At 47.7% G+C, this 13985-nt stretch overlaps 1 protein-coding gene across 1 annotated transcript in view; it reads left to right on the top strand.

The window, feature by feature from the left end:
* The window catches only part of SYNM (synemin, intermediate filament protein), a 45888-nt gene that overhangs the window by 11769 nt on the left and 20134 nt on the right, over nt 1-13985 (top strand). The window lies entirely within an intron of this gene.

Below are 13985 nucleotides of genomic sequence, written 5' to 3'. Positions count from 1 at the left end.
TCCCAACTCCGTTGTGCTGGTGTTGAGCTGGGGGAGCCCCAAAGGGCCTCGGGAGCATTGCCAGGGGTCCACAGCTATGGTGGTCCCTGGGCTCCCTCAGGCAGAAACGATCCCAGGGGAGCTATTGTCAAGCCAGTGCTTCTCCAGGTCCTCCCAGCCTTGCATTTAAGCCGGTCATCAACTGGACTATAAAATGGCATCAGATTAACCTGCGCTGTGAGCACCTGCTTGTAAACGTGACCGCGCTGACTCTGCTTCGGGGTTGTTTCCAAAATGCACCGGGGAGAATTCGGGTTCCCACCCCGTAATCCGTGTCAGGCAGGAGGCTTTGCTGGGAGCGGTCAGCCCGCACGGCCCGGCCGCCTGCCAGGGAATGAGCCCTGCCTGGCTGCGGGCAAGGACCTACAAGCCCACAGGAGCCCGGGACAGGTGTTTTTTGCTGCTCTCGCTTGTGGAGGCATTGCAAAGTGTGGGAGGGTGCCGGAGACTCTGTAATTATAGCCTGTGAATTTAAATCCCACAGTTTGCAGGAGTTCTGGGATATTTCATGCAGCGTAAGCTCAGCAACACCTTCGTGACAACATGAAGACTCATAAGTTTTTGCCTTGCTGTAGCAAGGTGCAAGCTTTCATTCATTAACCCTCGCACGACCAGTGGCTCCTCTTGGCCTTCTGTAAATGATGGGGAAAAGGACAGAAAAGAAAGAGGAAAAGGTGAAGGAAAACACCCAGAGACGCCTTTCAGTAAGTGCAGAGCTCAAGGGAGGCCTTGGCTGCTCTTGGTTGCCTGCTTGGGTTTGTCTCTGCCTCTGAGCATAGAACGGTAAATAAGGTGAGAGGTTCACGCATTCACTTTGAATTTTCTTCACCTGAGTTAATCCCTGCTGGGTATGCAGAGACACAGTTCCAATCACTGCATTAAGAACCCTTAAGTCTCATCTCCTTTTTTTCACAGCATTCCCTTCAGTTTAGAGAGGCTCATATGGGTCTCCCAAATTCAGGGACATCATCTGGAAGTGGGATCCCTCACCCTCAGCATCTCATTTTTTCCCCCGCAGCGGAGAGCAGCAGCGCTCCATGGGTTGCTTGCTAATACGTGTAAAGTGCTCGGAGAGGTTAATGATTTTCCAGCAAGGAGTATTAGTTATGCACATTGTTTCAGCATTGCCTATTATCTTCGCATATTTATTTAATAAATACATCTGTATCCTCTACTTCAGAGGCAACACTGCCCCGTTTGTCACCTGCAGCCTCAGCAATGGTTTCGTTCACCCTCCTGCCGTTGCGCATCACCTGCTCTCCTTATTTATGCAGCCTTTCCCCCTGGCTAACATGCATGCCTTCACACCCCAGGTTGGTCCATGCAAGTTGGGGATGAGATGTGTGGAGTGTGGACACCCTGGCCACGTTTCCCACACCCCCCTGCTCAGCCAGGAGGAGCGTGAGGGCAACCAGGAGCTCTGGGGCCAAAGGCACCATCTCACCACCCCACCGAACCCCGCAGTGATGCTAATCACCGCCAGTGTTTCTGCACTTTTTAGAATGTCTTTAGCTTTAAAGAAAAACATAAAAGCTGTCTCCATCCATTGCTTTGTGCAGCGTAAGGGAAGGAGGTTGTTGGTCACTTCTCTGGGAGGGCGGCTTGCCTCGCAGCTATTGCCAAGCTCTCCGGCAGTCTCCAGTGGGTCTCTCGGCTTGGCTTCTGCTCAGCCTTCCCCCAGGAGCTATGGGAGCTTCTCTGGAGTTGCTTCCCACAAACTTGTGACAACTGTGCTGAAGTATACCTTCAGCTACCTGAGTTTTCCTTCCTGAACCTGTAACATGCCGAGGCTCAGGCTGTCCCCAGTTTGAAATCCATCATTCACCCTCTTATCATAACTCACAGAAGCCAACTGGCTGTTTCCTCCAGAATAATAAATATACCTTGAAACAGAGGTTAAAATAGGGCCAGAGAGCGCTGGGAGCACCAGGGCAGGCAGTGACATGTCCGTGTTGCTCCTTCTCTCTCTCCATATCAGCGGCAGCCCTTCCTGCCCGAGTGCTGCCCCAGGCCTCTCATGGGGGTGTGGGGACAGACGGGTTTGGCCCCTCCTGGGTGAGGGGAGCAGGAGGTGACAGCAGGGCAGGAGCTGCTCCCTGACCCAGTAAGGAAACCAAAGAGATGGGCTGCAGCTAAGAAACATCGTCACACAAAGCTTCGCCTTAAGCATTTTGCTCTCCCTGTCCTGAACGGATGGGGGTGGGAGCCGATGCAAAGTCTAACTGAGGAGGGAATCTTCCCCGTTCCCAAAACTGCTTGTAAGTGGGCTCTTACATTCCTAAGTACCATCAGAAAATGTTTGTGAATAAGATACCAAAGTAACAGGTGATAATCACATGTACTGGAGCATCAGCTTTTCTCACAGCTGTGGGTTTTCTAAAACTTTGAGAAATTTAGTGTCTTCACATTTCTGCTCCTCTGTCAAAAGTGATTGGGATGTTTAAAAATGATTGTGGGGAGAGAGGGGTGCTGGCAGACAGACAGACAGACAAATTTTCCGTGCGTGACCAGAGAGAGAAGTAACAGCCTGCGACAGGCAGGTGAAAATATTGGGTGAGCAATGGTGAATTCTGCCTTTGTGTGCACACATCCTTCTGTGCGGCTCTGTAATATACCAAATAGATGCCAAAAAAATTAAAATATATCTGAGCTTGAATTTCCCCATGATCCAGGTGAGAGTACTTCAAACCAGTTAGTCTTAAGAAGTAGCAGGAAAGTTGGGATATTTTTCCAGGCCATGGCTGGATATGGCTTTCATTGCATTAGTGAGAGCAGAACAGTGGGTCTGAGCCTCCTGCCCGGGTGTAACTCCATCGACACGAGTTGTGAGACTCGCACGAGGGAGAGCAGAGTTCGACCTCTGGCTTTGAAGTATCCTTGTCCCAACAGATTTATCACTGGGGCCACACGAAGGCCTTGAAAGAAAGGAAGCGGTTCTGTTTTGCAGCCCTTTCTTCCCGCAAGTTTGTTTGCAGTTGTCCTTTTATTATTATTTTAGCTCCAGTGATTACACATGTGGGGCCCTTCGTGCTTTGAGGTCTTTTTGCTTTGTCGGAATCCCAGGGCTGTTAACAAAAAGGTTATTTAAAAATAAAAATCACTTGTTAAGTGGGTTTACCCCACGGTGGGCCTGGTATCGGATTTTACTTGGCGAGTCGTAGCTAGTCATTGCATAAGGACTGGAGAGGGGGAGGCAAAGGGTTAAGAGAAACGCTGGAGAAAGGAAAGATACGTATCATTAAATAAAAATGTGACCACCCATGATTACAAGTGTTGTAGTCCTCCTTTTAACAAGCACACACCGTACTTTCATTAACCCGGGCCTGCCTGAATAGCAGCCTGTCTGGCCGAGCGGGGCAGTGATTTTGTAAAAGCTGTCCCTAATGACAAAGACAGGCCACCTACCCTGAACTTTTCTCTATGACTTTATTCTTCAGCAGTGCTCAAGTGTAAATAAACTTGTTTACTCCCATCAGGATGGTAATGATAATGAAGCCTTATTTGTTTCGCCACAATGACAAAGTAATTTGTGAGTAGCCCAAGCGGAGAACGCGGGGGGGCGAGAGTGCAGCTCTGCTTTATGGTTTCTCCATAGGCAAAGTTGCTGCAGTCAGTGTTTTCCATTGCTCGTCATTGTGTGCGACGGGTCAGCGAGGGAGAACTTCACATCCCGAAGCTCTGCCGTGGATGCACGGGCTGGGAAGGGAACGGCAAAGAAAACAGAATAATAAGCTGGGAGTGAAGCGAGGAGTCAGACAGGCCTATCTGGGAGGGAGGGAGAGAGTGACTAAGTGAGAGGGACGGGGAGTTATCTGGTCAGACTTGTGAGTCACTATAGAAAATGTACAGAGCAGCACAACCTGATGTTTGGTTAGGTTTTTTCCATTCGCTGGTATCTCCGAAGCGTTAATGAATCACAGGCACGGCAGCAAGAGGATGTACAGAAGGGTGAGGGGGAATCTGAGACGGGACGGGCAGAGGGCTCAGCCCGGGGCGCCCTGCAGAGGGCCAAGAGCAGCAAGCGCTAGAAAGGGACAGAGCATCTCAGGGAAGGGGAGGATGAAGTGAGGGGGTACTTGTGGGTGGCTCAAGCTGACCTAAGGCTGCTGTGACAGAAAGGGTCCGTCCTGGCTGCTCTCACCCCGCTGGTGTCCCACCACCTCACCCTTGCACGGGGTTTGGGCAGCCTTGCAGGTGAGGACCTGACCAAGATGGAAATTGATCCCTTCATTTTTTGGTATGGTTAGTTTTCAGCTGACCATGCTGAACCAGAGAAAGCACGTATGGGAAAAAATTTGTTTCAAATGTTGAAACAAACAGTTTAAAACCAGCTTTTGTAATTGCGGCTGGAACTAAGAGCAGAGATGGGGCGATGTGGTCCCAGCTCACGTACCCATAACAAGCCGGGCAGTGCAGAGTTAGCTTGTGTTTATTACTTGTAACTTCCTGAAAAAACATGATTAATTAAAAATAAAAGAAAAACATAATTTAAAAAAAAAACCAACAACAAACAACCACCACCCCAAAAAAACGCCAGAATTGAAAGAGGGAAGGAAAAAGCCAGCCCAGACAAAATACCCATTGGCAATCTCCTCAGGAAAGCTAGCCAGCAGTGGCAGACTCCTCTTCCAGAGGTGGGGAGTCCAACGCGTCTAGAAGCTGGAGAGGATTTTGCAGGGGACTTGCTCTGTGGGGTCTCCCACACCAGGCAGCAGATGGAGGAGTGAGGGATGGGGAAACTGGAGCCCGGTCCATAGATGCAGAAGTACACAGAGCTGTGCAGTGATTCCCGAGCGCAAATGGGTTTAACAAGAGTTTAGGTGGAGCTGGAGAGCAGCGGATATCTGAGAGGTGCTGAGACACTTGGTAGGGAATAGAAATGTAACATCCCTTAGGCTGTAGCACGTTACATTCCTGAATTGCAGACAAATACGCAGTGTTACCCTACCACAGCATCGGGGAGCAATCTGCTGCGCGCTGTACCAGGGAGCTCAGCATTCACACCACTGAAGTCAGGAGCAGAAACTGGCCTCCTAATTGCAACCAGATTAAGTGGATATACAGCCCTGAAGTAGCTGGATATTTTAATAGCAGTAAATAGTCTCCTCTAACAGAGGTTTTGGGGGGAAACCCCCCCATCCAAGGCAGCAGAGGATCCCCAGTTCCCCTGCTGTGCAGAGGGCTGTGATTTCTTGCCTGGTCTGTCCTGCTGGCTGCCACATCTGGGTATCCACCAGAGCACACGAACGGCGCGGTGCCATTTCTTCTTATGAATCCCCTCTATTTTGCCCCTGTAAATCAAGCTATTGAGCTTTCCAGAATGGATTCCCTGTCTGACTGCGGTCACAGAAGTTTCACTCAGGCTTCCCATTGGTGTCAAGGTGACTTTGTGCAGCACGGGCGTGCTGGCAGAAGAGCTCTCCAGGAGGCCATCGTTACTCGAAGACCTCGCTCCCATGTTCTGGCTTCCACGGAGAACAGCCAACACTCGCAGCTGTGACTCCAGGGCAAAACAGAAACAGTTAATCTGAGGTAATAACACTTTGCTCCTCTGTAGCACCTTCTTCAAGGACCTCAAAGTGCTTTTCAAACATTAATGCATTAAAGCTTTGCAGCCCTCCTGATGGAAGCGAAAAGGAAGGCGAAACACAGCACAGCGATGCTACACAAGCTCAAAAACTCTCCAAATTGTTTCCATGGGGACTGAAGCGCAGCCCTCTCCAGTAACAGCCGCGGGGATGAGCCCACCCCTCCGAAATGCCACGGGAGCGGGAGCACGGTGCTTGTCTGGGGGGAGATGGAAACCAGGGAGAGCAGGAGGAAGTCTGGTTGGGAAAAAACCTTTCTGCTGAGGAATGTATTTGTACAACTCTCTCTTTCTGGTCAAAGATGTCTAAAAACCAAACCACAGAATCCTCCCGAGCAAGCGCCTAATCCGACTCCTCTGAGAAATGATGGTTCGCGTGAAGCTTCTTAATTTGTAAGAACAAGAAAGTCCAGGCGAGGCTGAGGAGCTGTGCACACAGCTTAGCTTTAAAACCTTCCTTGTGCTACACAACACACAGCTCTGCTCCAGCACCAAGCCACCGGCATCCCTAATGACCTTGTTTTCTCAACTCATCCGAGACAGCACAACACAACGCCCTTCCCCACACCACCTCCGCGCTCGCTCAGAAATAACAGCAGTGTCACCTGTGAAACCTCTGGCACCACCTCACACGCTTCTTCGAGGACTTTCCCCCCACGCCTGTCTCATTTTGACATCGTCTAGCAAGGAAAACCTGACAGGAACCCTAAAACAGGGAAGTACAGGAACCACATTCCCTGCCCAAGTCACTTTTGCTGCATGACTAAAGATGCAGATGCCCTCAGGCTGTAGGAGCAACTGCATCGACACCCAAAAATCACAATATCTGTGTGCCTCTTCCCTTTCCAGGTGTCTCTCCACCGCCAACTGCTCTGCTTGCCCTCACGTCCCCTGTGAGCAGGGCTGAGTTTCTGGGTTCCCAGTTCTGCACCCTTCAACCGCAACACTGCAGCCTTCACTGGCAGAGCTGAGGCTGTTCTCCGGGGAAGAGGTATGGTGGGAGCTCTGCAGTTATAAAAGATCCCAGAGCAGAAACCGGGTGGTCACAATTTTGGTTCTTAATGTAACCGTGCTCCAGGGTTGCTTCAGAGTTGCTGACAAAGGAGAGGTAAGGGCCAGGTGACTTTTCTCTCTGTGACAGCCTTAACAGGGGAGAAAATGGTTCCAGGGCAAAACCTGAAATTTGGACCGGGATTCAAGACAAAACAATTGCATGTGATAATTCCTCTGAATGACAAGAATTCATCACTCCGATGTGGCTAAATGTTAGTTCCTAATTCAGATATGTTTCATCCAGAGAATTGGAATAATAATTAAAATGGTAGATCCAGCCTGCTTCATAGGCTTTCCAGTACCAAACCAGAGCTAAATCTGATGAGCACCAGTAAGTAAATGAAAAGGCCAGATAGATCATTATAAACGAGTCTAACACACATAATAAGCACTGATATCAATAAAAATAGCACAGTACAATTTAATGGTGGGGGTCTATTGTAAATTACTGAGTTATTTGTATTTTGAAATTGATTGCCACAGTAACTGTCTTGCAGATGTTCCTGTCATTAACTCTCAAGGCCTTGAGCGGGACAAATGGCTCGGATTATCTCTTATAAAAATGACCCCTTTCAAGGCTTTTTAATCTTGTGATTAAATATTGTCCTAAATGAAGACCCAAGGTTAACAGTCAGTATTGCTAGAATAAGAAATTAAACTCACCTCCCTTAGATGGCTGTAAAAATAGGTAAGGGCATGGCAGGAGGAACATTAAGATTTGTCCTGAAAATCTAATTGCTTGAACTTTATACAAGTCTGAGAGAAAACTGGGGTAGATCTGAGGTGGTCTGTCCCACCACTGCTTTTTAGAAAGCTGACAAGAATTGCACGGCTTGGAAAACGCATTTCTTTGTGCACAAAGAAACTTAAAACACATAGTTTCTGTGAAAACAGCCAGAACAAATCCAATGGCTCAATGGGGTGAGGAGAACTTGGGGGAGAAGATGTTGCATCAACATATGGGCTGAAAATATCTATTTTGAAGGTTTAACCCAACCTACCAGGGCTAAAAAGAGATGAAAGACCAGCCCGACCCCTGCAACTGCCCTTGTCGGGCTCTCCTTGCCCTGTGCCACCACTTCAGGTGAGGTAGGACCACCAACGCGGGAGGTACCACCCTCTCCCAAGAGCATGAGGGCTTTTTATCTTAAATAACCATTACAGCTGATGCTAAGCCATGGCCAAAAGACTGTGGGGACACAGGAAAGCAAGATGATAAGGCTGATATCAGAGGCGACGTATCTGTGCGAGCAGATCTACCACTTCTCCCCACGTTCGCCTGCACAGACGCCCGGCTGACAGACGCGGAGAAGAGGAGCGCTGTTGCTGAGGCTTCTCTGAATATTTCGGGCCTGATTAAATTCCGAGTGCAAACGCTCCCAGCAGTTTCCTTGCAAACAACCTGCTGTTAAAAAAATGTGATCAACAGCCTCTCAGGTGTGTTTTCCAGAATCTAAAATAGCCCAACTGCCATGCTGCCCTTCACCAAACCCCAAACAGGGGCAGCCGAAGCACGGGTGGGAGGGCGGGAGGAGGTTAGGGGCTAAAAAAGTGTAGAAAGCTTAAAAGGGCTCAGAGGCTGAAAAGGGGTGAGAGGATGAAAAAGGACTGAAAAGGGGGTGCCAGGCTGAAAAGAGGGTTGCAGGCAGAAAAAAAGGGTAGCAGACCGAAAACAGGATTACAGGCACAGAAGGGGAGGGAGGCCAAAAGGGATGAGAAGGAAGGAGAACATTAAACCGGGACCCAGCAGTGACTACATGGCTCAGCCCCCGTCACATCAAACAAAACCAGAGAGGGGCTCAGAAGGAGAGGTACTTCTGATGGCACTTATGGGCCTCTCAGCAATTGGGAGGAAAAATCTTCTGGTAAAAAGCTAAATGAAACCCTCTAGCAACACCCTGCGATGATAACCACATGAAAGCCTAATTCCCGTGGGGTGGCCTTTTGTCAGGGACCCGCCGGCGGAGCGTGGAATGTCGCATGCTGCAGTGAAGCAGCCCAGGTTGCTCCCTCACTCCTCCCCAGGCTGCTCCTGGAGAAAAACAGGGTATTTAAGTAGACATAACAAAGCTGTTTACATCCTAAAGTGTTCTTTCACGCTTGGGAACTGAGACTGTAGCCTCAGCATCAAAGATAACGTCATAATAGCCTTTTAGTGGAAATAACCCTTATTTACAAGAAAGTTCTATCGCTAAGCTGAGATGTAAAATAAAAGCAGTAGATAGTACTCATAATGCACTAGAAAAGTTGATTCCTTTTTTTTTGAAGGCCTTTTTTAAAAACTTCTAAAAGCAGCAATTTCAGGTTAGAAATCATGGAGAAAATCTTGGACCCATTGATGCCGGCATGAGCAATTTCCTTACCTGTGTTATGAAGAACATTTTAGCTTATGAAAGCCCAGCAGATTTTTTGATCTAATTTCTTTTTTATCATTTATTCTATTTGATTATTGTATGTATGTTTCAGTTGGACAGTGCAAGCAGGTTGGTGTCTTTCCTGCTCTTAGTTAATTTAACTGTACCGTGCCTATGCCCAAGGACAGTGAAGACACCTACATGTTCTTTCAATGTCTTTAAAAAAATCAAACAAAAAAAAAACCCAACCAAACAAAAAGCAAAGCCAAATGGCCCTTATCCCTGGCCCCAGATTAGAGGCACTAATTCTCTATGTTCTCCTTGTTGCTTTTCTAAAGTGACCAAAACTGGGGGGTTAAGTTATCTTGTGTTGTTCCTTCTAGCAGGGAGACGCTGACATTCAGAAGGAAACCACTCTCTATTTCAAGTAAGTCACAAACTATATCTTGGCTATTTGGTTAACCAGGGCATGTCGCTTACTTACAGTCCCGGCTATTGAAGCATATTAGAGAGTTAAATATTAGAGAATTAAAACAGGATAATATAAGCTGTGATGCTCATTCTTCTCCGACATACTTCTGTACACTTTTCCTCCAGATTATCAAAAAACTGGTAAAAAATAAAATCACAAGTCCAATGATAGACCAGATTTTGATTCTTCCAAGATGTTTCCACAGGGCAATTCTACAAGGTCTACAGTACATCCTAGTACAGACCACCCCCCCACGCCCCCCGAATGTGTAACTCCCTGGTTACTGCACACCCCACAGCAAAGCAAATCTCTACCCGCCATCCTTTTACCATCAGGGTAAGAGTTGTGCCTGCTAAGATGCAAATTCAGACTGCAGGGGGTTGTGATTGTCCTCCCTGACATAGATGTGAAAGTCATCTTCCTTATTGTCTGACCTGAACTGTCGTGCTCCATATTTAGAGCAGCTGTGATGTCCTGAAAGTGGCCTGGGACATGAAGAATATGTCAGGATCACTTAATCTGCCTCACAGAAAGCTTTTAAATCTTCATTAATTAATATTTGAAACGAGTTCTTTAGCTTTTTGGGCAGCATGCCCCACAGAAACCATCCTAAAACAGTCCGGAGTCATCTGCCCAAGCAGCTTACAGCTCTCAAAGAGCTTCAAATGTCTGTGGGAATGTTACACACTTGCTAAAATACTTTGTTTTCCTCCAAAGCTTCATAGCTCCATCCTAAGCTGTCCAGAAAAAAGAAATATAAATACTGTGAATGGAGTTAGTTATTGCACCACCACCACCATTTTAGCCTTGTGGTATTACCCATCTTTATTCCTTCCCTCTTTCTTTGTGTTCAAGTACAGAGCAGAGGCATTGTATTAGAAAAAAATTAGATTCTGTTTTAAATTAGTTAGCAGAGTAATGAACCCAGAGTACATTCAATGCTATCAGTTACACAGTAGATACGTTACATAGTAGATACTTCACGTCCAACCAAATGTGCTGTATAATATACCTTTTTGAAGCATCTAAGTAATATATTTTTATCATGTTTGCATTACACTGCAGCCAGATCCTCGTGTTAAGACAACAAGGAAATACTAAAATGTGTGTGGTTTGGTTGGAGAGTGTTTGCAACCTCAAACAAGTGAGCAAAAGTTATGTAAAGACCCAGGCATAACGTTCTTCTGAGTAAAACACACCATCTAGAGGTGGATACCACTTCTGCAAGTGCCCTTCAAAAAAACCTGCAGCCGGCGGTTAAACCGCTCACGGAAAAGAAGAAAACTCCCCCCGACAGAGGCAACAAAAATACCTTAATCAGAACCTCAGCCTCCTTTGAAATAAATATTTTTGAGGGAGTTTCTAAAAAAGGCGCTTCTGTACCAAGTCAAATAAGGCTCCTGTTTTCAAAGGCCTTTTGAAAAGCAAACCAGGATACTCCCAATCCTTCTAACACCCAAAGGTCACTGAAGGACGGTGCTCACTCCCGCAGGCAGTGGCGAGTATGGACAGCAAAATTCCTCTGCAGACAGACTCTTGCTTTTGGGTTATATATCTGCAAAGGTTTATCCAAAGGGGTGGCAGTGGAGACACTGCAGGGAGCGTGGGAGCAGCAAAGCATCCCCCCAGGTCTGGAAGATCCTCAGTTCCAGCCCCTGCAGAAACATCCCCTCCCCTGGTGACATTGTGGACAATTTTTGAGGGTCTTCAAGCTTTGTGGAGCCCAGCAAAAGGGATGCAGAGAGCTGAAGTCCAGTTTCCCCCAGTATTGGGGAAGGATCTGATATTCATTAATGAAGAGCTGATGTTTGCTTTATTATCTCTATTGTAAATGCAGGGGAGCCATGAAAGCCAAAAGGTGAAGATGGGAAATACTGCACTTCGCACTCCTTCCCCACTGTCCATGGGGGAATATTTCCACACTGATCTAATTGCAGGAACTGTCTGTAAACAAACTTGTGTTTTGAAACCCCCATATAAATAAGAATCACAACATCTTGCACCATTTTAATAAATTATGTTTTCTTCATGTCAATCTATCTCAAGAATGTCAGGATCAGAACATTTCCCCAGTGACAGCTTCATCCTTTAAACTCAGCAGACGAGAGAGCATGCCGAACAATCTGTGCTGAAGCAGGATTAAGAGTTACCAGGGCGACACTTTGTAGTTTGTGGGATGCTGACAAGGAACCTCTTGAAAGCACAAGACCTTCACTGGCACTGAAGAGACCACAGAGACCCAATTTGGCTCTGCTGTCACTGAAGTGGCAACAAAGATTGTAAATTCCCCCTGCCTTCTCCCTCCTCGGATCTTTGCTGCTATTGCCTGTGCATTCCAGCTGATTTCCCAGGGGTAGGATGTGGCCCCTGGCACCGGGGATTTGCCCTGGGAAGAGGGATGCTCTGAGCCGTCACTTCTCCCAGTTGCGCTGAAGGTCTGCCACTTCGCTTTCTTTTCCATCAGGCCCTCTGCAATGTCAGTGACAGCACAAAGTTGTGGCTCCACCACACTTCCCACAAAGAAAAAGGAATAACTGTGGCAGCGAAAGCCTCTGGGTGTTTTTGCCCACCATTGGTAGAGCGCATCAGGTTTCTTTCCCTCTTTCTGCAGGTGCAAATTAAATCATTAAAGTCTTCAAGGAGAAGGACTCCAACGACTCATTTGCATTTCAGGTCTCCACATACCCACATTGGTTAGGAGATTCTCAATGGGCTACTGAGTATTGGAACCCAGTCAACAAAACTCCAAGATCTGTTTCAGAAATGGCTTGCCCAAACTTAGCCCATTTCAGGCATTCCCTGTCCCAGACCACAAATTCCTTGCCCAATTGCACGTCCAGGCCCAGAAATTAGCTACAGGCTGTTTAGCTGACATCAGCATATTCAACTTTGACGAAGAAGTGGGTCTCTCAGCCTGGAAAGCTATCCAACATCTAGAGAGGGGTTTATGGTGTTTTTTTCAAGAGAGATAAAAGCAGAGGTTCAGTATCTACTGTGTTTTCAACAATGAAATCATAAAAATTTATGAATACAGTTGCAGCAAAAAGTAAGTCAAATTGTCTGTAAGAAAAGACAACCAACTGCCGGCTTGACATCTGGCAGGACATCCACAGAGAGCCCCGGAAAGCTCGTTGAAACCGTCCGCCCTGCTCCTGCCAACACGGCAGCATTGCTCTCTGCGGTACGCTGGTTGTCAGCATGCTCTTTATTTGGGGTTTTTAGGGTAACAGTGACATCAGAGGTAGAAAAAGCCTCGTAAACCACAGGAACTCACCTCTTCCCAGAAGCATAGCAATTTCCCTCATAAAAGAACAGCAGGTGTTAGAGTGTCACCAAGGGACTTGATTTTGACCACAAAGCCAAGAAAAAGCAAGTGTCTTTAGTAAATCTCAGCTTCTCAGTGACCTCTGACGGAGCAAATCTGCCAAGGCTAAATTGGCTGACTTTTAGGCCTAAGCCAATGATTTATCTGTGTTGGTTGGGCTCAAATCCTGGAGGCTTTATTGAGATTAGAAGGAAACTTCCTCAGCAGAGAGCAAAGAAACTGCCAAATTTTGGCCTCTCTGCCAGCAGGGAGAGGTGGTGCTGAGGTGGAAGGGTAGGACAGAGCAGAGAAGGGGGTGCAGTGTCCCCAGCAGGTTGGTGCGGCACGTTTGTATGCTGATCCCAGCTTTGCAGGGCTTGTGCCCAGTTCCAGTCCCTTCCCTGTGCGAGTTTTGGTTGGGAGCGGTGCTGAGGAGTAAATGCAGAGACAGGAGCTGTGCTGCCTTACGCAAAGCGGCAAATCTGTGCAAAACTCCCAGTGCTGCAGCACTGGATGAAATTTAAATGTGTGTGTGTGTGTGTCTGAGAAAGAGAGAGAGAACACCTGGGGAGATGAAAAAGGTTGAAGTGAGTCACTCCTCGTCTTTTTGTCTAATTTGGTAGATAAAACAGGGTGTGATGCTTCACTGCCTCCTTGCAGAGCAGCTCGTGCAGAGCCAGTTCCAGTGCGGTCAATGAAAGCGGTTCTCTGGATCCAGCCCATATATGGTGCAAAATAAAGGAGAGGAGAGTCGGGCACAGGGATGCGCTGGTTGCGGGCTCATCTGCCGTGCAGTAAGCCAGGGAAGCAGGATGCTTTTATCTTGCGCAAAGATTTTACGAGTTGTGACACAAGCTCAAAATAGGAGGCATTCCCATAGCTTCCCCAACTTGAAAGTGGCATTCTAAAATGCCATTTCACACTTGACATTAACTTATGCCCAGCCATGGTACAGTAACAGCGGCTGATGGATCACAAACGGAATAAATACTTGCCGGGGAAGAGTTCCCACGGCGCAGTGATGGAAAAGCTGGCCGAGCCTTCGCGGGATGGCCCCGCACTGGGGAAGGGGAGGATGAGGATGTCACGGAAGGGGTTTTGTGAGAGCGGTGGTGGGAGCTTCCAGAGCCGGGCTGTGCCCCCCGGGCCGGGCTCTCCCCCGAGCGGGGCTGTGCC

The sequence above is a fragment of the Charadrius vociferus genome, unplaced genomic scaffold (genome assembly GCF_000708025.1).
Source record: "Charadrius vociferus isolate BGI_N301 unplaced genomic scaffold, ASM70802v2 scaffold190, whole genome shotgun sequence".
Taxonomy (NCBI): domain Eukaryota; kingdom Metazoa; phylum Chordata; class Aves; order Charadriiformes; family Charadriidae; genus Charadrius; species Charadrius vociferus.
Note: the sequence above shows the minus strand (reverse complement) of the source record. Positions and strands in the feature narration are given on the sequence as shown.